The sequence below is a fragment of the Lissotriton vulgaris genome, chromosome 9, assembly GCF_964263255.1.
Source record: "Lissotriton vulgaris chromosome 9, aLisVul1.2, whole genome shotgun sequence".
Lineage (NCBI taxonomy): Eukaryota > Metazoa > Chordata > Amphibia > Caudata > Salamandridae > Lissotriton > Lissotriton vulgaris.
In genome coordinates, this window is record NC_141697.1 from 809,314,044 (window position 1) to 809,338,745 (window position 24,702).

A 24,702-nucleotide genomic window follows, 5' to 3' on the forward strand; every position below is an offset into this window, starting at 1 on the left:
AGGGCAGTGTTCCGCACGAGGCACTGGGCTGCGACGGACTGGGTCTACTCCGGCTGCTGCTTGTGCCGTTATGTCCGCGATGAGGAACAGGAAGGTCAAGACGGTCAAAGAACTTTTCGCTAAGGCACAGGTGAATCAACAGACCAAAGACATGGCGGCAAGCACAGCCCGTCCTCTGGGGTGCGGTCGGAGGGGTCGGAACCTATCACCAAGGCTTTCCTAGAGTCGCTCTTCACCACCTTGCGGGACGATATCCACACCCTACAGAAAGACTTCACGGAGGAGATGAAAGAGATGCGACGGGATGTGGCTGGCATAGGGGAACGGGTGGCAGACCTCGAGACCAAGAGCGAAAACCAGGATACAGAGATGGAAGCGTTTCGACAAGAAATAGTGCAGATACATGATCAACAGGTGGACTTACAAGCACACGTGGAGGACCTGGAAAACCGCTCCCGTCGTCATAACGTACGCATCCGAGCAGTTGCCTCCACGGAGGATACAAGGGATCTGCTTAGCTTCACCTGCTAGCTTTTCAACCATATCTTAGGACGCCCAGCGAGCTCGGAGCTCCGGATCGACAGAGTACACAGGGTGGACCCCCGAGATCGGCTTCGGCTCCCCCCCCCGGACATACTGGCCTGTGTGCAGGACTTTCGCACCAAGGAAGATATCTTACAGAAGGCACGGCAACAACACCCCCTGTCCTTTAAAGGCCAATCCCCTGTGCTTTATCAGGACTTGTCAGCCCTCACATTACAGAAGCGAAGGACCTTCAGGCCAGTTATGATGTATCTGCAACAACAGGGGATTTCTTATAGCTGGGGCCACCCATTCCACTTGATATTCAAGAAAGATAACAAACTGCACCAGCTCCGATCACTGAGGGAAGCATGCCATATCCTAGGAATAGACCCTCCGGAAGAAACCCCGGAGGAGGACGTGCCTACCACTGCGACCGACGATGGTAAACCACGCTGGCGGCAGCAGACCAGGTGCCGACGTGTTCGGAAACCTCCCGTGGAAGAGATTCGTGACGGACAACGGGCGGCGGTGGAGGCGGTTTCCGCAGGGCCGGACGTATCTCGGCCAAGCTGAACGCAGGGCGAGCCGACGGACCACCTGGGCCCTGAAGTAGATTGTGACTCCGGCTGTTGGCGGGAGGGATGGCTCCTAGGCTGTGAGTATTCTACCCCAATATTGTTCTTCACCAGTCACCTTTGGATGATGGACACTAAGAATTTTTCGATCTGTGGTTTACTTTTTGTTTTCCCTTTGGGGGGTCCAGTTGGGGTGGGGGGTGGGGGTTGTGGGTAGGGCGGGTTCCAGGTCCAGGGACTCCTTTGGAGCTGAGTGGAACAATGTCCATCTCTACAGACAGGGACCAGGTTCTAAGATACTCCCCGTGGAGAGGTCTGTTTCTTGGGAGGGAAGCTTGGCTAATGCAGATCACCGCCCAGGTTGGGGGTCCGCTGCCCTTGTGATCACCTATGCCCCTGACTGAATTACGAGTCCTCACACTAAACGTGCGAGGACTTAGCAACCCGGTAAAACGGAAGGCTGTTCTCTCCCTTCTGGAGGCTTCCAAGGCGGATATTTGCCTGCTGCAGGAAACCCATCTGCTGCAGAAATACTGCCATAGAATGTGATCTCGCTGCTTCCAATCCCACACCAATTCTTCTCCTCTTCCTCCACCAAAAGAGCGGGGGTGGCGATCTTGGTGGCCCAACGGTTCATAGGGAAAGTCCTGCAGAAAGGGGTAGAGGTGAAAGGGAGGCTGTTATCTTATAGATTCTCCCTTCAATCTGCTCCATATATGCTCTGAACGAAGGCCAAGAGAAGTTCTTTCATTCAGGACTCACAGAGGTAGCCACATCCCCCGACCGACATTTACTGGTGGGAGGGGATCTGAATCTTGTAATGGACACTTTGCAGGATAGATCGGGACAACGTTACTCTCAAGCCGGGTCACTCTCTGCCGAGGGACTAGCTAGACTGGGAGACATGGATATGGTGGATTTGTGGCATAGTTTCCATCCAGGCACAAATGAATACACATATCACTCTCATACCCACAAGACCTATGCACGCCTAGATTATTTCTTAGCCTCCTCTTCCCTGCAGGCCCTCACAACAGAGATTGAAATTGGCGCTGTGGCCCTTTCTGATCATTCACCCATGGTCGCAGTGTTTTTCCTCTCTCCGATGTCACGGGCACCGCGCTGCTGGAAGCTGCGCGATACCCTATTGCACCGCGCTGATGTAGTGGAAAAGGTCCAGGGGGTTATAAAGGACTACTTAGCACACAATAGCACGGAATATAAGTCTTCGGCCACACACTCGTCGGTGCTAAAAGCGGTACTGCGCGGCAAGCTGATCGCAGTCTCGGCAGCCGAGAACGTGGAACGTGCGCGTAAGCGGGAGAAACTGTCGCAAAAGACCCGGGAACTCGAACACATGCACCAACGAACTGGGGCACCGAGGATATGGAGGCAGCTGCGACAGGTCAGGCAGCAGCTAGCGGCACTCGACCAGGATCGAGCGGAATACGCAGCGTTGAGGGTGCGACACTTATACTACACAGGGGGGATCGCTGTGGGAAGCTGCTGGGACGGGCGCTTTGAGAAGTGCGGCGTAAACTGACAGTCCAGGAGATCATCACTGAGGAGGGAAGGGTAGTTACCGAGGACGCGGACATAGCTGAGGCCTTTAGTGCCTTTTACACCTCCCTATCTGCTGGGTCTTCGCTTGACCCGGCAGAAGGAGAGAGGTTCTTGACATCCATCCCCTTACCATCACTGACCCCGGAACAGATGGACTTGTTAGACCGACCCATCCGGCCGGAGGAGGTGATCGCGGCCATGACTCGTCTCAAACTGGCAAAAGCGCCAGGCCCGGACGGCTTCTCAGCCATTTTTTATAAAACGTTTTGTTCGCAGGTGACACCGCTGTTGACCGCCCTCTTTAACTCCTTCGCAGAAGCTGGAACGATCCCGAGAGATCTTCTGGACGCCACTATCTTGGTCATCCCCAAACCAGGAAAGGACCACTCACGTTGCGAGGTGTACCGACCTATCTCGCTACTCAATGTGGACCTCAAACTTTACACTAGCATTTTGGCGGCTCGACTCGTGCCATTGATGCCAGGTTTGATCGACCCGGATTAGGCGGGATTTATCCCAGAACGCCAGACGGTGGATAACACTAAAAGGGTGCTACACCTCATAGCGAAGGCTACGAGGACGACGGGCGAGTACATGCTACTCGCAATTGATGCCGAGAAGGCATTTGACAGAGTCCACTGGCCTAACCTTAAACAGGTGTTGGTAAAGGCCGGGCTGGGCGACAAATTACGCCTGTGGGTCCTCAATTGCTATTCCTGTCCCACTGCAACGGTCAGGGTCAATGGCTTTATCTCAACCCACTTTCCTATCGAACGAGACACAAGACAGGGGTGCCCGCTGTCCCCCCTGCTCTTCGCCCTGTACATGGAGCCGCTGGCACAGCTGATGCGAACCACGCCGGAGGTACGCGGAATTAAGTTTGAAGCATATATACCCACTTTGAGCCTCTACGCTGACGACGTCCTTCTGTCCCTATCCTCCCCAGGTACCTCCTTGCCAGCCTGCGTAGAGGTCCTAGACGCATTTTCTAGAGTGTCAGGATTCAAGGTTAATATGGCAAAATCGGAGGCGTTGGACCTCTCCTTGGAAGCGCACACTCGGTCCCAACTACAGGGGTGTTTCCATTCCGCTGGGCACAGACGACGGTCCCATACCTAGGAATCCACCTGGCACCCACGCTGCCAGATACAGTCCGAGTCAACTATGCGCGTCTGTGCCTTTTAATCCGCAATGAACTGAGCAGGTGGAGGCATCTCCCTCTGTCATGGTTGGGTAAGGTGGCGGCTATAAAAATGACGGTCTTGCCGCAGATTTTTTATCTATTCCGGGCCATCCCCTTATGCGCACCAGATGGCTGGCTCCGTCAGATGCAGGCCGAACTGGCACAATTCATCTGTAACGGCAGGAAACCGCGAATGAAACTCAGACTAGCGACATTACCTCCTGAGAAAGGGGGCCTAGGCCTACCGGATCTCCTGCTATATTATCAGGCGGCTCAGTTGCGAACCCTGGTGGAATGGAGCAGGTGGGAGTCAGACAAACACTGGCTCTTCCAAGACCAGGCCGTAGCGGGCCGTCCGCTCCAGGAAGTGCCCTTTTTTCGCCAACAACACCGACCTCCTAATATTTACGCCTCATACATCACGAAGGTACCCCTGGAGGTGTGGGATAGCACTGCCCTTAAGCATGAGCTGACCACCTTCCCATCCCCGCTCACTCCTTTATTGGAGAACCCAGATTTTACCCCTGGACAGGACGTGGTGGCTTACGCAAGGTGGCGCCTGGCGGGTTGCAGATTCCTGTTTCACCTGTACACCGGGGAGGGGATCATTCCATTTGAGACCTTCAAACAGGATTACGGCCTACCGGAAACGGAACGACTTAGGTACCTGCAGGCTCGGCATTGGGCGCTTAATAGTCATGTGCGGGAGGAGGCTGACCGGCCACTACGGCCAAATGAGTATTGGCTGATCACCAGGATGGCGGATAAACACCTCATTTCTGATCTATACTGCATGCTTCTGGACCGATACTCCCAGGTATATAATTCAGGTAGGGCTCGCTGGGAGAAGCAACTGGGGCGCACAAAAGAATGGGATGGTATTTACTACCGTGCACGACACTCTGCCTATCACATGGGCCTGACGGACACGCTCACTAAAATAGTATCTTACTGGTACTACACTCCAGAGAGATTGCACGAGATGGACCATAAAAAGGAGGCGAAATGCTGGCGAGGGTGCGGGGAGAGGGGTACATTGGTCCATCTTCTTTGGGACTGTGTCCACCTTCAGGAGTACTGGAAATCAGTGTTGTATGAAGTGGATTCCCATTTCGATACGGAAATCCCTCACTTCCCCTCCTATGTCCTCCTGGGGCTACCCAATCCCATCACATACCCTCTACGGTCACGCAGGGGCAGACTGATCGCCATCGCTATTGGGTCCGCACTACAAAACATCATGTTGGGCTTGGGTGCAGGGGCGGGGTGGGGGGTTTGTTCTTCTTAGTTTTTTTTGTGGGTTTTTTTGCAATCGGCTGACAATGTGGCCCATATAGATGCATTGCCCGTTTTGACAAATCTGGCCTGGAGAATACTCTGTGCGGCACGGTGGGTGGGTGCTCCCTGATGGGGCAAGCGACGTAACCCTGGGTCATTGGGACTGACAGATTTGGGCTTGCCATATTCCGCAAAACACAGCCCCGCAGCTTCGGGTATTGGGGGACAGCTGATACCGGGGGCCTGTTTCCTGCTGATGCCCATTGGTACACTATCGTTCATTTAGATGGATGCATGTTGCCCGAAGGGCACACTTTACCCCTCTCCCCCCTTTCCTTTGATTTAAGACGCTGCCGGCCCTTTTGGGTTGTAGGTGGCTTGGTGTGTTAAATACCAGAAGTATCACCGTTCTTAATGCATCGAATGCACAGAATCGTTCTTTTGAGCCGGCCCATTGGGTTGTAGGCGACTATTGTTTATGATGACTGTTTTTGAATACTGCTAATAAAACAGATTTAATACTAAAATGCACATTCTCCTTAGAGGGTATCTTTTCATCGATAAAAGAGCAGCCAGGGGTAGTATAAACTAGTCGAAGAGCCAAGTGTTCAGCTTCATGTGGAATGTACTAATTTTAGAGATGCCATATATGTGTAGAGGCAGGTCATTCCAATCTAAGTCTATGCTGCCGATGCTGAGAAAAGGTGTGTGGAAGGTTTTGGAAATCTAAGGTGGTAATGAGGTATGCTGGACCAGTGCTGTGTAAGACTTTAAATGTGTGTTTCAGGAGTTTGAAAATAACTGTGGATTGGGAGTCAGTGAAGCTGTTTCAGGTGTCTGGTGTGTGCATGTTGGGGTGCTCAGGGAAGACGCTGCCTGCTACATTCTGTATGGATTTTGAGTCATCTGCTTAGTTGAGTTAGGGAACAATTCAGTATCAGGGTGAGTGCAGCACTAATGGGTAATAATCCTTAGGTAAAGATGTGTGATGGCACATGTATCTGTACCACCTTTACTATCTGCCTTCTACCTATGCAATACCCTTGTGACAGAACACCTCCACTAAGCTTTTTTTACCCATCCATGATTCTGTCCTCATCAGAGTCCTGACTAATCTTGTACACTTGCCAAGTAAACCTTTACTAATAGCTTCTGTCCCTTGCTACTTGCAGCTCAAGAACATGTGTTTTTCATGCGTCTTCAGTTCACTTACTGTGTTAAATGTAACTCCTTCCAGATTGTGGATGCAAGTTGGGGTGTCCAAGTATATCTTCTGAGGGCTCAGTCCCTGAACTGAGCAAGCATATCTACTGTTGAAACTAAGGCAAACATACTGGGGAATACTTCTTAATTTCCCTAAAGTACAAAAGGCAATCAAATGTCCTTTGGGACTCATTAACCAGCACTTTCTTTTGCTTTGAAAGTGTTAAAAGTCAAATACAACTAGTATCATAAACAATACTAAAGATGTGAGAATATCATCATACGTAATATTGTGTCCTGTACCATTTTCAATAACATTGTTTATGATACAAGTTACTAATTAAGTTTGCACACTTTCAAAGCAAGTAGAGGTGTTGGTGAAGAAGTCTCACAGGACATTTGTTTGACCTATTATCCTTACTCTGGTTCTTTTGGGCAATCAGAGTGGTCCTTGTGTTATATACATAAGTTTCCTAAAAAGCACTTCACAATCTAGTCAAGCTTTGACAATTTTGCCTCGCAGTGTACTCTGTGACAATGTGGCTTATGTTCCGTACACCATTTTGTGCAGTGTGAGGATTATAATGCAGTTGTAAATCAGCAAACAGAACACCAACCATGTTCTGACAGTGGATGAAGGTGTCGAACAGGCCATAAGCAAGTCCATGATTTCCTTAAGTAGAGGCACAAAAATTATACAGCAACTTGCCTAGTGAAGTATCAACCTATGGAAGGTAGGCATCCATGAACATCCATTAAAAGGTTAACATAACAGAAGCTCAACCTCAGTCAATTTCCTAATATTTTGCTTTTGTATGGTACAATATAAAGCAATTGGGAAAACTCAGGACTGGGCGAGATGGGCCATGGGGACAGAAAATATGACTCTCCTGCCTCTTTCCATGCTTGAAGCAGACTTTACAGCAATTACATTGTTGAGTCTTTAAAGCTATTGCTGGAATGCGATTAGAAAAGTGTCCCTCCTGTAAACTTACCATGTCCTCCAGAGCATATAAAGTGGAGGCTGCTGTTCTGTAGAAGTAAGTCTTTCAATGATGGACAACAGAAAGTCAAGGAAAGACATTTTTATGTTTGTGGTTGTCTGATGATAAACAGCATATGTATTGTATGTTGCCATCTTGATCAGGTTGGTAAACAGTTTTGTGTACCAAGTGTGAGTTTTACGACTCACATTGTATGATGAAGAACCTGGTAATTCCTATCCATTCCACCCATGTACTTGTTGTAATCAGATATACAGGTGGGCTTAGTGAACTTCGGCCATCTGACCCTAAACGGTAATGGAGCATTGTTCTCATCATGAATTGTAGTGAGCACGCACACATCACCCCTATCTGAGAACTTGACTGTGATCAATACGCTGGTACCCAACGCAATACTCTGGGATCTTTGGACCTTCTTACAAACAAACTCCGGCTGGAGTCCTTTGCAGCAACATCAAACTGTACAGCAGACCACAGGGCCAGCATTGTACAGATCACTTTAAAGGTCCACTCTAGTATAAAAATTGTCCACATAAAGGTTATAACTTTTGTGAAGAAGTTGCTGGACAAGCTCCTATACAAACTTTCTGGTGACTCCCAGCATGGGAGGGCAACCAGCCGGGTTTAGAGTGGAGTCCTTCCCTGGATACACTCTCAACCTATACACATGGGCAGTTGAGCTCTCACAGAGCATGTACAGCTTGATGCCATAGTAAACTCTTTGCTCACAATGTACTGTCTGATCAGCAGCCGTCCTTTGTACAGGATCAAGGACTCATCAATGGCTACATTCTTTCCAGGAGTATGAATCTCTGGAAACTTGGCAGAAAATTTTCCACCACAGGCCGAATTTTGAACAACCTGTCATGGCCTGGATGGTCACGAGACAGTCCCCCAGGATTGCTATTGAAATGCAGCATGTGCTGCAATAGCAAAAAAATGATCTCTGCTGATGTACGGTGCAAAGTTGGGGGTTACCCAAACCATGCAAGTAGACAGTAGGACTGCAAGGTTTGGTTTCTGCACTAACCACACTTTGAGCGTAAGACCCACAAATATCTTCAACTCCTCTAATGAAGAGAGGGTCCACTTGTGTGCCCTAGAATGAGGCCCGAGAGTGCCTCCATACCCCCATCAGAAATCGTTTGCCATGTAAATTTGTTCACTGCACAATTTTCTCAAGGAAGTAAAAAAAGAGATGGATGTAGTCAATTGGCAAAATATATGCAACATCGACTTTAAATCCTGCCTCACCAGTGAAAGGTGGAGTTTGGGGCTGAACTAATCTGGGGCTGCCAAAAAAACACTCTGTCTGTGCATGCTGCCGAACATGCCTTCCCTCTGGGTTGGTCTCAGCTGCTACAGTCATCCCCCTGCACAGACTGTGCTTCCGAAGAGACAGTATGACTGCTATCATCGTCTAACTCAGAATTGCTGAATGATGAGTCATCAGGTGAGGCACCACTGACTGAAAAACAACTCCCAGATTCTGCTCCATTTTCCTTTCCCTCAACAGAAATCATCCACTGAGTCTCCACCTTTGCTACTGACTAAAACCATCCTTCTAAAACACAATCCTACATAGAAGGCCGATTTGTTGTTCTAAAACAGTCGGTGGGTGGGTGAGTGAGAGATTTTTATTTTTTAAGTCATAACGTTTTGTATACCGCGTACATGATCCTAGTGGGTATCAGAGCACTTTACAAGAAGGGAAGGTAAGGTATAATAGAAGTAACTTACATTATCACATACATGGATGAAGCAAAGGGCCTTGAGAATAAACAAATTACTACTCTTGTTATCAGGGGTAGTCAGTGAAAATAAGTTCTAGCATCCTAAAAAGAGTCACTAGTATGGTTACAATAAATAGAACACACAAGTGACAGCTTAGGGTAAAAACATGTTCATCAGAAAAGATGTTGCTTCTAATGAGATGTTTGCAACAGTAAATAGAGAAAAAATCACTTTACCCTCTCTTGCTTCCTAAATCTGTAGGTTCTCTAAAGACACTAAAAAAGCAACTAAAAAAGCACAGTATTGCTTCGCCTTGCCACACACCCATCATCGCAAGCTTTAGCGCTGGTGGTGCCCAGTGTGACAATCATTTTTGGCGCCCCCTGTTACATCCTCCTCAGTTTTCCTCACTACTAGGGGTGGGCGGAAGTCGCGTAAGGGACTTTTTCCGAGGAGAGGCATGGAGATTGAACCAATTTCCGTGCCTCTCCGCATATTTCCGTTACGCGATGCCCGCCCGCAATCCTCCTCCCGCCTGCCATCCTCCTCCCGCCCACCTCCCGTCCGCCTCAAAACCTAAAATTAAACTTAAATAAAACTTACCTTATTGCGGCTGCATCCTTGCCCATCGCGGCTTTATCTGGAAACTGCGCATGCGTGGGAGCCTGCGCATGCGCATTCCTCGCCAGGGCTGCGCTACTTAGGCTGCGCTACTCAGGCTTCCAGATGAAGCCGCGATGGGCAAGAATGCGGCCGCAATAAGGTAAGTTTTATTTAAGTTTAATTTTAGGCTTTTAAATATAATTTAATAAGGTGGGCAGGAGGCGGGTGGGAGGCGGGTGGGAGGCGGGCGGGAGGCAGGCGGGAGCCGGGTGAGAGACGGGCCAACTTCCGTTCCACCCCCGAAAGTGCGGAGATTTGCCTCAAATCTCCGTCTTCTTTGTGCAAGGGCGGAAGGGCAAATCTCCGCATATTCCAAGGGTGGAACGGATATGTCCGCCCACCCCTACTCACTTCCACCTGGCAAAAGTGCCCCTTATCTCTCCATAGCCATTCTCCAACATACATTTAATTGTTTTAAAGCACTGGTGAAGGCTGGCTTTGCCAACAAGAATGTACATCTACCCAAAATAACTCTTTGTTAGCAACATTTAGAGAATCAAAGATTGGGGGACAAAACAGAACATCCTAACCTATTGTATGCTGTTTCCATTAAGCACTTTGAGGACAGTTAATAACAGTCATTGTTCTGCATTAGAGTTGTATCATATGAACTGTGTCAGCAAAAAAACTCTATGACAAAACAGTAGGTTTCAAACATTGTATAGTTAGCAATAAGCATTAAAAAAACCTTAGAAATTCACTGAAAAAAACCCATAGGTTTTAGGGGTGTTTTAGTTAGCTGGACATTTCACTTGTACAAAACCATTGAAATTCCTCCGTTATAGTTAGGGCTACTAACTATAACTCTCGCGCCCGCAACACGCGGCTGATGATGTCACATATTACATAATTCTTGACATGCTCAGTGACATCACTGGTGACATCACTGATGACATCTCAAATGACATCACTGATGACATAACTATAGCAATCTGCATGGAAGAATGAGTGGATATATAAAAATCTGGATGGAGGATTTAGTAGCAGTGTGATTGACTGTTTACTTGACTAATTTATAGTGTCTCACTAAATATATTGGATAGTTACTAAACTGTGTGAATATCTGTATCACTTTGTGATGTTATTGTGTAAACTGCTGCACCAGTTGGTTACAAGCTATGTGAAAGTCTATATTAGTTATTGATTAGTTAACTGAGTATTTGTATGGGAGAGTGAATGTGTGTGTGGTTCAGTGGGGGGTGTGTGACTGCCCAAAGATTTGTAAATAGTTGATTTAGTAGGTATATGACGTTAAGACTACATGTTATAACAGTTGCTTGTGTGAGTGAATATCTTTATGGGTGTGGTGATGAGCAAATATATTTCTCAATGGTATATGTCCAACAAACTAGAAAAATAAAAGGCAGTGTATGTGACAGTTGTTGCATATAAATAAGTATACATAAGAATCAGTGATTGAATGAGTGACTGTATGGATAACTGCATACTTGTAATGGTGATTCTATAACACTCTAAGTATGAGTTACTATCTATATGAATAAAGGAAGTGGTGTTTGTATAAGTGTGTAGTCGAGTAAATGTAAGTATGATCCATTGTTTGCATAAGTTAGTAGGAGGACTGCATAAGTGAATAGGATATGTGCTGGTGTGTAATGTCAATATAGGTGTATACGTATATTTGATAGTGTTCTATTAATCATTGACAGAATGTATGAGTGAAGCTACAGGTGAGTTATTAGATGTGTGTGTAGATCTAGGAATCACTGAGTGGGTTTTTAGAAACTTGTATTGGTGTCTCAATGGATTCAAATATGGTACTCTGTATTTTACAGTGAGTGATGAAAGGTTAAACTAGTGTATGATGAGGTGTATCTGATTTTCACGTGGATGATGTCATCAGTGATTTCCTCAGTGATGTAATTTGAGATGTCATCAGTGATGTCACTGACCATGTCATGAATGATGTAATATGTGACATCATCAGCAGTGGATTGCGGGCGCGCGAGTTACAGTTAGTAGAAGCAATTATAACGGAGGAATTTCAATGGTTTTGTATGGGTAAATTGTCCAGTTAACTATAACACCTTTGAAACCTATGTTTTTTTCAGTGAATTTCTAAGGATTTTTAAATGCTAATTCCTAACTATAACATGTTTAAAACCTATGTTTTTTCAGGGAATTTCAAAGGTTTTTTAAATGCTAATTCCTAACTATAACATGTCTGAAACCTATGGTTTTTCAGTGAATTTCAAAGGTTTTGTAAATGACAATTTTTGAATGTATTAATGGTTATATTTATTTTTTGATACTGATTTACTACATTTTTTTAAACTATTTTTTTTAGATATTTTATTTTTAAATTACATTTAATTACATTATACATTACATTACAAAATATACTTTCTCAGAAGAATTACTTTCGTTTAAATGCTTTGCACATAGGCAATAGACTTTTAAGTACAGTAGTTGCAATGGGCAACACAATTTCAAACACAATGCAACATTGAGCTCAATGTGAATTTCTAGGTAAATGCAAATAGTTACTTTATGGATTACTTTTCTGACCACAGGACTGGATCCTAGATTCAGTCCTGTGAACTCTCCTATAAACAGTTGAGTAAAAGTGTTTTGGTTACAGTAGTGATTTTTAAGGAATATTATTGTATTTTAAAAGTTAACACACATTTTTTCACATAGAATCACCAATGTTATACTATGGGAGGAAATTCACTTAGCAGGTAAATAGTGTTATCTTTACTTTTTCTTACTCAGTGGTGAATCCTGGATCCAGCACTGGTGCATCTCCTGTAAACAGTTGAAAGAATGAGTTTAAGTAGTACAGGTGATTTTTAAGGACTATTTGTAGTTTGTGAAAAAAGACACTTCGAAACTTTTCTAGTGAAAACCAGACAATGGATTCCTATGGAAGAAAATACAAGTTACTGGTAAGTATGGTTAGAATTACTTTTCAGGGTCAGTTCTGGGCTAGAAGATGCAGCAATGGGTTCTCTCCTGATAACAGGTGAGTAATTCGGAATTCGTTGTTCGGATGATTTTAGGTGAATCTATACTACTATAATAAAGGAAGAACTTTCAGCCTTTGAGGCGGGTAAACTCGGGAACCACAGCGCCAATCCACATACCCGATACACCGTTGGAATCGTCAGGGTGTGTAGATGGTTATAGGCTATATACATTTTTTTTAAAAACGTTATTTAAAAAATTTACAGTAAAAAAAAAGTAGTCCCTCCGAAGTAGCGCCGGCCGCGACGTGCGTGCTCACGTCAGGAGCGCGGGGAGGAGCAGCGTCCAGGAGCGCAACGAGGAGCGGCGGACATGGCGCGGGGGAGGAGCCGTGACGTGAGGAGCAGCGGACAGGCCAGCAGCGGTGCGAGCAGCTGACAGGCGGGAGGAGCGGCGGCTGAGGTAAGGGGACCCATGTCGGGGCAGGCGGGGTTCAGGGCAGGTGGAGGTCGGGGCAGGTGGAGGTCGGGGCAGGCGGGGGATGGGCCGGGCGGGGGCCCGGGCTGCTGGACAATGTCGGGGCAGACTGGGGTCGGGGAAGCCTGTTGCTCCCGGACTAGTATTTTATAGTTCCAAAACTCCACACTTCAAAGAATTTCCAAGTGAAACCAGTCAATGTTAGCCAATGGAAGGAAATTCAAGCTACTGGAAATTATGGTTAGAATAACTTTTCAGGATCAGTACTGGGCTCAAAGATGCAGCACTGAGGTCTGTGCTGATAAAAGGTGAGGAAATCAGAATTTGCCGTTAGGCTTATTTTAGAGGAATATTTGTAAGTTAAAAAAATTAACACCTAGAAACTTTTTCAGTAAAAAGCAGGCAATGATATCCAATAGAAGGAAATTCAAGTATCTGGTAAGTATGGTTAAAATTACTTTTCAGGATCAGTACTGGGCTCAAAGATGCAGCACTGAGGTCTCTCCAGATAACAGGTGAGTAAATTGGTAATTCGTAGTTCGGCTGATTTCACTTTGGTCCAGTATATATAGAGCCACTTTCGTACACCATTCCCTCCCTTCACCACTGTGCAAATACGCCCTCTACTGAGGTCTCTCCTGATAACAGGGGATAAATCGGAATTTGTAGTTCGGCTTATTTTAGAGGAATATTTGTAAATTTCAAAAATCAACACATAAAAAAACACAGGCAATGATATCCTATGGAAGGAAATTTAAGTAACTGGTAAGTATAGTTAGAATTACTTTTTATGGTCAGTGCTGGGCTAAAAGATGCATCACTGGGTTCTCTCCTGATAAAAGGTGAGTAAATCGGAATTCGTTGTTCGGATGATTTTAGGTGAATATTTTAAAGTTCCAAAACTCCACACTTCAAAGAATTTCCAAGTGAAACCAGTCAATGTTAGCCTATGGAAGGAAATTCAAGTTACTGGTAATTATGGTTAGAATTACTTTTCAGGATCAGTACTGGGCTCAAAGATGCAGCACTGAGGTCTCTTCTGATAACAGGTGAGTAAATCGAGATTCGTAGTTCGGCTGATTTTATAGGAATATTTTAAAGTTCCAAAACTCCACACTTAGAAGATTTTCCAAGTGAAACCAGTCAATGTTAGCCTATGGAAGGAAATTCACTTAGCAGGTAAGTAGTGTTATTATTACTTTTTCTTACTCAGTGGTAGATCCTGGATCCAGCACTGGTGCATCTCCTTTAAACAGTTAAAAGAATGTGTTAAAGTCATACAGGCGATTTTTAAGGAATATTTATAGTTTGTTAAAAAAGACACCTACAAATTTTTATGGTGAAAACCAGACAATGGATTCCTATGGAAGGAAATTCAAGTTACTGGTAAGTACAGTTAGAATTACTTGTCAGGGTCAGTGCTGGGCTAAAAGATGCAGCACCAAGGTCTCTCCTGACAACAGGTGAGTAAATGGGAATTTGTAGTTCGGCTGATTTTAGAGGAATATTTGTAAGTTTCTTAATTCAACACTTAGAAACTTTTTCAGCAAAAAGCAGGCAATGATATCCTATGTAAAGAAATTCAAGTGACTGGTAAGTATGGTTAAAATTACTTTTCAGGATCAGTACTGAGCTCAAAGATGCAACACTGAAGTCTCTCCAGATAACAGGTGAGTAAATCGGTAATTCGTAGTTCGGCTGATTTCACTTTGGTCCAGTATATATAGAGCCACTTTCGTACACCATTCCCTCCCTTCACCACTGTGCAAATACGCCCTCTACTGAGGTCTCTCCTGATAACAGGGGATAAATCGGAATTTGTAGTTCGGCTTATTTTAGAGGAATATTTGTAAGTTTCAAAAATCAACACATAAAAAAACACAGGCAATGATATCCTATGGAAGGAAATTCAAGTATCTGGTAAGTATGGTTAAAATTACTTTTCAGGATCAGTACTGGGCTCAAAGATGCAGCACTGAGGTCTCTCCAGATAACAGGTGAGTAAATTGGTAATTCGTAGTTCGGCTGATTTCACTTTGGTCCAGTATATATAGAGCCACTTTCGTACACCATTCCCTCCCTTCACCACTGTGCAAATACGCCCTCTACTGAGGTCTCTCCTGATAACAGGGGATAAATCGGAATTTGTAGTTCGGCTTATTTTAGAGGAATATGTGTAAGTTTCAAAAATCAACACATAAAAAAACACAGGCAATGATATCCTATGGAAGGAAATTTAAGTAACTGGTAAGTATAGTTAGAATTACTTTTTAGGGTCAGTGCTGGGCTAAAAGATGCATCACTGGGTTCTCTCCTGATAAAAGGTGAGTAAATCGGAATTCGTTGTTCGGATGATTTTAGGTGAATATTTTAAAGTTCCAAAACTCCACACTTCAAAGAATTTCCAAGTGAAACCAGTCAATGTTAGCCTATGGAAGGAAATTCAAGTTACTGGTAATTATGGTTAGAATTACTTTTCAGGATCAGTACTGGGCTCAAAGATGCAGCACTGAGGTCTCTTCTGATAACAGGTGAGTAAATCAAGATTCGTAGTTCGGCTGATTTTATAGGAATATTTTAAAGTTCCAAAACTCCACACTTAGAAGATTTTCCAAGTGAAACCAGTCAATGTTAGCCTATGGAAGGAAATTCACTTAGCAGGTAAGTAGTGTTATTATTACTTTTTCTTACTCAGTGGTAGATCCTGGATCCAGCGCTGGTGCATCTCCTGTAAACAGTTAAAAGAATGCGTTAAAGTCATACAGGCGATTTTTAAGGAATATTTATAGTTTGTTAAAAAAGACACCTACAAATTTTTATGGTGAAAACCAGACAATGGATTCCTATGGAAGGAAATTCAAGTTACTGGTAAGTACAGTTAGAATTACTTGTCAGGGTCAGTGCTGGGCTAAAAGATGCAGCACCAAGGTCTCTCCTGACAACAGGTGAGTAAATGGGAATTTGTAGTTCGGCTGATTTTAGAGGAATATTTGTAAGTTTCTTAAATCAACACTTAGAAACTTTTTCAGCAAAAAGCAGGCAATGATATCCTATGTAAAGAAATTCAAGTGACTGGTAAGTATGGTTAAAATTACTTTTCAGGATCAGTACTGAGCTCAAAGATGCAACACTGAAGTCTCTCCAGATAACAGGTGAGTAAATCGGTAATTCATAGTTCGGCTGATTTCACTTTGGTCCAGTATATATAGAGCCACTTTCGTACACCATTCCCTTCCTTCACCACTGTGCAAATACACCCTCTACTGCGTTTTAAGTTGGGGAAATAATTCCCCTTCAATACTGAGGGTCCCTAGAGTCCAACCAGAGCCCAAGGTACATCCAGTAAGAGCCACAGAGCTGCATAGCAGACAGATGTAAAAATGGGCACGGGCTGCACCACCTCTCTGCAACGCAGCGCAGTGGCACTTCCTGGAAGCACCTGGTGGGCTACTTGGTCCCCATGGTCCCTCAGGATTGAAGGGGAATTTTTTCCTAGCTTAAAACGCTCCACAGGGCGTGTTTGCACACATCACCTCAGGCCCCGTCCCCTCCCTTCACCACTGAGTAAACGCGCCCATTGGCCATTCTAATTCGAGAGATTACGTCCCCTTAAATCCTAAGGGTCCCTAAGGTCAAACTATCTCACTAGGTACTGCATTGCAGAGTGTTGTAAAAAGGGGCGTGGCCTCTGAACACCTGTCTGCAACGCAGCTCCCTGGCGCATACTGGAGATACCTGTTGGGCTATTTGGCCCTCAGGGACCCTCAGTATTGAAAGAGAATTAATTCCGCAACTTACAAATTCGCCACGGGCGCGTTTGCAAAGTGGTTAAGGAAGGGGGCGTGACCTGTGGTGAATTGTCTGCAAACACTCCCTGTGACACGTTTTAAGTAAGAGAATTCATTTCTCCTCAATTCTGTGGATCCCTTGGGGCCAACTAGCACACCAGGTACCTCCAGTATGCGCCAGGGGGCTGCGTTGCAGAGAGGTGTTCATAGGCTACGCCCCTTTTTACAACACTCTGCAACGCAGCTCCGTTGCGCTTACTGGAGGTACCTGGTGGACTAGTTGGCCCCCTGGGACCCTCGGGAAATACAAGGAATTAATTCCCCAACTTAAACCGTGCCACGGGGTGTGTTTGCACACATGTGAACTCAGGCCCCCTCCCTTCACCGCTGTACAAACGTGCCCCGTGGTGCGTTTTAAGTTGGGGGATTAACTCCCCTTGAATAATGAGGGTCCCTGGGGTGAAACTAGACCACCGGCTACCTCCACTAAGCACCACAGAGCTGCGTTGCAGAGAGGTGTAAAAGGGGCGTGGCTCCAGAACACCTCTCTGCAACGCAGCCCAATGGCGCATACTGGAGGTTCCTGGTGGGCTTGTTGGCCCCCAGGGACCTCCAGTATTCAAGGGGAATTCGTTCCTCATCTGCAAACGCGCCAGGGGGCGCGTTTGCAGAGTGCAGCAAGGAGGGGGCGTGGCCTCCAGCGTGATGCAGGTATTTCTTTTTTTAAGAAGGGGGCTGCGTAGCCCCTCTTCTTTTTCTCATTTGTGGGCCCTGGGGATCCCATCCCCCAGGGCCTGCCCCCTAATTTTTTATAAAAAATTAAAAAAATGGGAAGGTGGCCACGTGGACCCCCTCCCGAGGCCTTAATCAGCCCCGGGGATCCCATCCCCGGGGCATGGCCCTTTTTTTTATATTATATTTTAGGCGGGGGCTGCCTTTCCCCTCCTTATGGCCTCGGGGACCCCATCCCCCGGGGCTGGTCTTTGTTTTTTTTTTATAATTTGAGGAGGGGGGCCGCGTGGCCCCCCTCCTGGGCCACTTATAGCCCCTGGGATCCCATCCCCCGTGGCTCGCCCTCTCCGCTGGGGACCGTGGGGGGGTCCCCATTACCCCCACGGTCCCGCCGGCTCCCCGCCTCCTGCGGGAGCCGGCATTGCTTTTCCACACCGGGAGCTGCTAAGATGCAGCTCCCCCTGTGGAAAAGCAATTTGCTTTGCTATTTGGAAGAGAGAAAAGGTTTCCTGCTCTCTCTTCCAAATAGCAAAGCAGTTTGCTATGACGGAGCGGGAGCCGCGAGGCTCCCACCCTGCCATAGCAAACTACAGTGTCCCGGGAGTGGGCACCCAGGACACTGCAGGAGCCGTCCCTGGGGGGTGGCGGTCTCCAGGGCCCTTGAGGGCTCCAGGAGGGGGGCTGCATGGCCCCTCTCCCCCCTTTTTGAAAGCCCTGGGGCTCGGTTGTCCGTTACGGACCCCCAATTTACATATTTAGAGCCCCGGGAGGTGGCGGTCCCCGGGGCTGCGGGGGGAAGTGTGCCCCCGCAATGTCAATTACATTGAGCCCGGGGAGGGGTGGCGGTCCCCGGGGCTCGGAGGGGCCTTAGAGGCATACTATTAAGAACCTCGGGTGGCGGTCCCCGGGGCTGTGGGGGACAGTGAGCCCCCACCTATATTATGTTAAAGCCCCAGGGGGTGGCGGTCCCCGGGGCAGTATGCCCCCTGGATTTGCCCCCCCCGGGGGCTAATTAGCCTTGAAGCTCGGGGGCCCGCGCTTCAATTTTTTTTTATCAGCAGGATCCGCGCACTACTGGACGTATTTTCACCATATAAGTACATTGTGTCCTTTTGGGACCCCCTGAACATGCCTAGGGGTTCAGGGTGTTTCTACCCTGCCCCCTTTTCGCATTTTTCGTGTTTTCTATAGGTTTCTTGTGCCTCGGTTCTACCGAGGCACAAAATGGCTGCCAACACTTCCTGATTTGGAGTATTGACAGCCAATTAGAATACAGCTCGTGCACGGCAGGGTGCGCTTAGGGTGCGCGGATCCTGCACGGCCATAGATATATATGTATTTTTAAGTGTTAGTTTTCTCAGGAACTACTGAACGTATTTACACCATTTAAGCAAAAGGCACAAGCCTGAACCAAGAACTACCTCTTTGCCAAATTTGGTGTAATTCCATTCAGCAGTTCGGGCTGTAGCCGCCATGAACGGTTCCTATGGAAAATTGCATGGGGAAAACATGTTTTGGGACCCCCCTTTTTTCTCAGCCCCCGCTTGATATATATATATGCAAAGAAAGAAGCAGAGAACTCTGGGTATTTCTCTAGTTTAGGTGGGAAGCAGCTCCTGTAAAGAGCACTCTCAACACTAGCGACACTCTAGATCTGTTCACCTCAAATGTCTGCTTTTCTATCAAAGTCTTTCAGCATAGGACTAGCACAGTGCCATCCACACCGACATAGAAAGGCACAAAGTCTTTTGCCTTTCTACAGAAAAGTCTTTAAGCATAGGACTAGCACAGTACTGTCCATGCCGAGCTGTAAAACGACAAAAGCCATTTACCACTCCAGGTACAGTATTAAAGCTTTGAATTGGTAAAATACCAAACAAGCCAACCTGAAATGAGTAAAAGTAACCCCTGACACCGTGTTTCGCTCTCATTAGAGCTCTTCAGAGAGGTTTAGCTTTGTCCAGACACAAGGGAGCCCCGTATAAGTCAAAACAATACCTTTAAATCATATAGTGATGCATAAATTATGCAAAGAAAGAAGCAGAGAACTCTGGGTAGTTCTCAAGTTTAGTTGGAAAACAGATTCTGTATAGAGTACTCTCAACACTAGCGACACTCTAGATCTGCTCACCTCAAATGTCTACTTTTCTATCAAAGTCTTTGTCCACTGTCTAAGGGGCAACTTTGCTGGGCCCCTGCCCTTCTAAGCCCAGAATGTATGGCAGGAACACATTTCACACTTGGAAGGACCCCCGTTGAAAGAAGAACCCCCTTTAAGAGATAGGACTGATAGAGCAAGGATTCGCACGTTACGCGACATGCTGGACTCATGAACCTCAAATAATCATTAATGTTATAGTCAACTTGTTTTGTGTAATAATATCGCACTTTTACACTACACGCGGGTGTCCCAAAGACTATTCCCTATGTGTTTTCTAATCCTAACAAAGCTTGCCTACTGACTGATCGCTGCTTCGCAGGTTTCTAGTCTGCGCATGCGTCGGTTATACCCACGTGATGTGACGCACTCGCAGTTCTGGAGGGATTTTTCGCACATGCACTGTAGTACTAAAAATGGCCGCTTTGTTTTAACACGCAACTCACTTGCCACCGCTGCTTTCGCTCTGTTGTTTATTTCTGCTTAACTCCTAATACTATAGTTACTATACAGTAAGGGGTGTAATATATCCAATCATGGTATTCAGTGTATTCATTTTTTCTGTTTTCGCTTACTTTTCATGTAACACACTTTGGGGGCCTGTGAGCTGTGCGCCACTCCATTTTTGAAGCCCATGTCACCCTAACCACGTGATGAGGGAGAAAACGAATTGCGCAGGAGTGGAACTAAGCCAGCTGGCTGCCCAAGCTCAGATGCTCCTGGGAAAGCGACCTCTGCTCCAGGAGAAGACTTCGACTGTACCTTAAGTTGATACAAATTTGATATTTTACTGTTTGTCCTATTGTACTCTACCTTCCTATGCCATGGAAACTGGAATGTAAGGGGTGGGTTCAAGTTATTACATATTAATTACGAGAACGCAAAATTCTAGGTGGTGACAATGACCTAACCACCTCTCTTGCCCAATCCGAAGTTGGGGATCCTTTCATTTGCAACATTTGTGGGTGGTCCACTGACCCGAAAACAGTATAACTAGTCTAGTTTTAGCTGGAGAAATTGTCCGACTTGTCCGAGTAGCTGACCTGTCACTGACCCTACGAACTCTATAGGTGATTGATACAGAGAGCTGCGGAGCAGTCTGTCCGTAATTCCCACAAACTCAGTCTGGGGTGGAGAAACCTTAAGTGCTTGCGAAGCACTTTGCTGGGAGATTCGAGAACCCAATTGGGGTTATTGGCAGATTCCTTGCAGAGAGGGTGTAGCGCAGGCGTTGCATCCGAAAACTGCAGGTGTTGGTCGTACCCTTTGGTGAGCCCGGTCCTGATCCAAATCCTGGGGTTATCCTGTCCTGACTGTCCATGAGCTGTACCTGCTCGCCTACCGGCATCCTAAGTCCTTGAGGGTCCTTTCCAGCCTTTCCCAACTGACCCGTGGCCAGGGTTAGTCTCCGTCCTGTTCTAGGTAAATATACTTGTGTGGGTGTTCGTCTATTCGAAATCTTTTCTCTCCTATTTTCCAAATAAAGCAATCTTGCCGATGTTATTTCCTGTCTTCATATAAGAGTTGCCTTCATGCAAAGCATTTACTAGCATGTTCCATATTTTTCCCCTTACCTTTAGTCAAACCTTCTGAATCTGTTTTTCCTATGCAGTATGTTCCATTTTTTCCCTACTTTAGAGAATAAAGTCCTTGTTGAAATAGAAACTCTCAGGAGTGACGTGGTTCCTTAGACCTATAGTATATTAGAAATCACCTTGATTAGTATGTTCCCTTTCTTTACCCGCCTTTAGTAACATTGAGAAGTCTATAGTACCAAAGTGTATTCCTTATTTCCGACCTTAGAATCCTGAAAATCACAAATGTTACTTGTTTTGATTCATAGCTATACCTTGCTTCTGATCTTAATCATTGATAGTTTGATCTGTGTAAATTTCAGTCTTATGGCATAAGGAACTTAATTTTGATAACCAGATAAAGAATTCAAAACTTCCTGTGTTTGTGGTTATTGAAAGGTATACATCACTATTCAAATGTACAAGATATTTTGTTTAGAATTATCTGTTTACCCCTGCTAGCTCCTGATCTGTCGTGATCATTGGTACCTGTGATGAGAATTGGTAAGTCGGGTACACAACCTAAATAGAAAGGAAACTCGAATTGCTGAATAGCAGCGTGTAGGTTACCTGATTCATAAAAATAGTAAACACGTTATGGGCCCAAGTGTATATGTTTGGTAAAATAAAGAGTCGGGTGACCTGCGCGTGCTATCAGTAATTTTCTGGTAGCAGAGGAATGGTTAGGACTAGTTAAGATAGGCAGATAAGATGTTTTGTGAATAAACCGTGAATCTATAACATGTGCTGCTAAAATTTTATTGCTGCTAAAAATATTTTTCTGCTAAAACCGATCGGAAATATTGCTTTGAAAAATGTTATAAAATGTTTTAAAATTATATTATATGAAATGCTGCTATAGTAAGTGTTTATTAACAAATGGTTAGTGATTGTTATATGTTGTCTGGAAATTCCCCGGGGGTAGAATAGCGGGTGGTGAGTAGAATCCACTCCGCAGAGAGGTCAGTGGCTGAGGAAGATTAGTGCATGGTTAGGCAGAACTGGAAGCGCTAATTAGGGTTTTCTGTAGGAATTATTGAATAAATGGTAGTAACGAGTTCGCTATTGAAACTTCTGTTGTGATATTACCTAGTAAGGGTCACACGAGGAAGGAGTAGTAGGTTCATCGGAGCTTAAATGATAGCAAAGGAGTTCGCTAATGAAACTTTAGACTTAGTATATAGCCCAGAAAGAGGGGATGAGTCAAAAGAAGTAGCGGGTTCTCTAATGCTTGTGTGAAGGGTAGGCAGAAGGGTCTATCCGTAGTATATGAAAAGTAGCCGAAAGAGGTTTACTTGCAGTGAAACAAATCTTACTTTTAGGCACTCGAGTACAGTGGCGAATGTTATACGTTGTAAACTAAATAGAGCACTGGCACTTTAAGAAAATAATTCAAAGTTTCCGTTACCTTGTGAAGGAGGGAGTCAGTTGCGGAGCTGCGCTGACGTCACTCCGTGCCGCGCTGGTATTGGTTGAGGCGGGGTTGTGTCACGGAGCTAGTATTGTAAAGGAGGGGTGAGTGCCGGAGCGTGAGACCGCGTCTCGCGAAAAGGCCACGCACCCATTGGTCGAAAATATTTGCAACCTCCGTGTTGGTTGGTTGTTGAAAAGTGAAAGACATGCTAGCATTGGAAGCACATTTATAAACAAAATTACGCACTCTGAGCTTGAAGACAGCTTGACGAGATGTATGTGGTATCCCAAATTTTTACCTGATCCGAAAAATCTAGGGTTTCATAAGGAGCAGATGCTAAGAGGTAGACCTTACAATATGTACGGAAATAAGAGAAAGTTGTCATTTGTTGACAAAATCAAGAATTAATTCAAGAAAGGCAAACCTATCAGAACTAGAGAGGGAGTGATTATTCCTCCACCCAATACTCCCGCATCATTTATGATGTTTGACAAAGGGTATCATACCTGTGTATGGTTGGAGAATTGGGTAAAATATACCGAAGATGACGGAATCCTAGCGTTTCCTCTCGATGGTACCTTTAATAGTATAATCCTGTTTAACTTGAGGACCCGAATGAATGACCTACACCCCAGACCCAGATTAACGCAATATGAGGCTTTAGAGGAATGGGAGATTGAGGCTCTAGAGAGAGACAGACCCCGAATGGATAAGGGAGTAAGCAAATGGTATCCAAAATTGCAGCGAGAAACCAAGGAGAAAAAGATGAAACAGTGGAGACAGAATATGATGGGCGAGGGACTATTTCCAGTATTTGGGATAAATGAGCCCGAGGGAGGAAAAAGCACAGAGAAAACCTGACACCTAATGACTATGGGTGATTCGGAAGATGAATATTTGGAGGATTTGTTTATGAAAAATCCACTGCCATATGATGAGGAATCCAGGTCTTTGAGCTCGAAAAATCCATTCTTTAGACCTCCTAGAAGGAGAAGTGCTAGTGAAACAGATACAGCAGGTATAGGCAATAGGCAAACTGGTGGAGACGGATTTTGTAGACCTGACCCTACTGTCCCAAATTATAGACCGTTCGGTGAAGAGAGATCCTGTGTGACAGCCCCAACTGCCCGAGTCTGTATCCTCCTTTAGTTCCACAAGTATTACATGATGCATCAGTTGACAGGGTTTTACATGAATGAGAAAAGGACGCCTTGATAAAACAGCAAAATGAACTCATTCAGAACATAGCTCAGATAAATCCCCGTCCCGAAGCCCTGACAATTCCAGTAACTATTGGTCCCGTTGTTCCTCTTTATGGGGATAGACAGGCTAGTCCAAAAACACCAGTCATTACACCACCTGTAGCCCAGCCCAGAAAAGAGCCTCTCATAGTTGATGATCAGGCAAGCGAATGCGAATCTGTAATCTCCCTGATGGATCTGCCCATAAGGGAGCAAGAAAGTATTATACCACGGACGCGAACTCAGGCCAGGGCCAAGGAAGTCCTGATAGAAACAGCTTCAGGGACCCGGAGTGCCACAGTAGTGACTCCGGAGGAACTAGATCGATGGACCCGAGAATTAGAAAAAGAAACTCCCCAGCCCAAACCTTTAGATATTTACAAACTAAGAATAGAAATGGAGGAACTAATAGCCGTAAATGTGGGATTAGACAGATTGAACACTCTTAGTGAAGAGGAGTTACTGTTTATAAGCAAGAGCCTTACCCGAAACACCAGAGTGTTCCATGAGAAACTAATGGACACTGCAGCAAATATGGGAATAGATGTTAACAAATCCAAAGTCTTACAAAAGCCATACAGAACCTAGGGGCATATTATCAAGCCTGTGCGCTAAAATTATCGCCGCTTTATCGGCCGAAAACGGCCGATAAAGCGGCGATAATG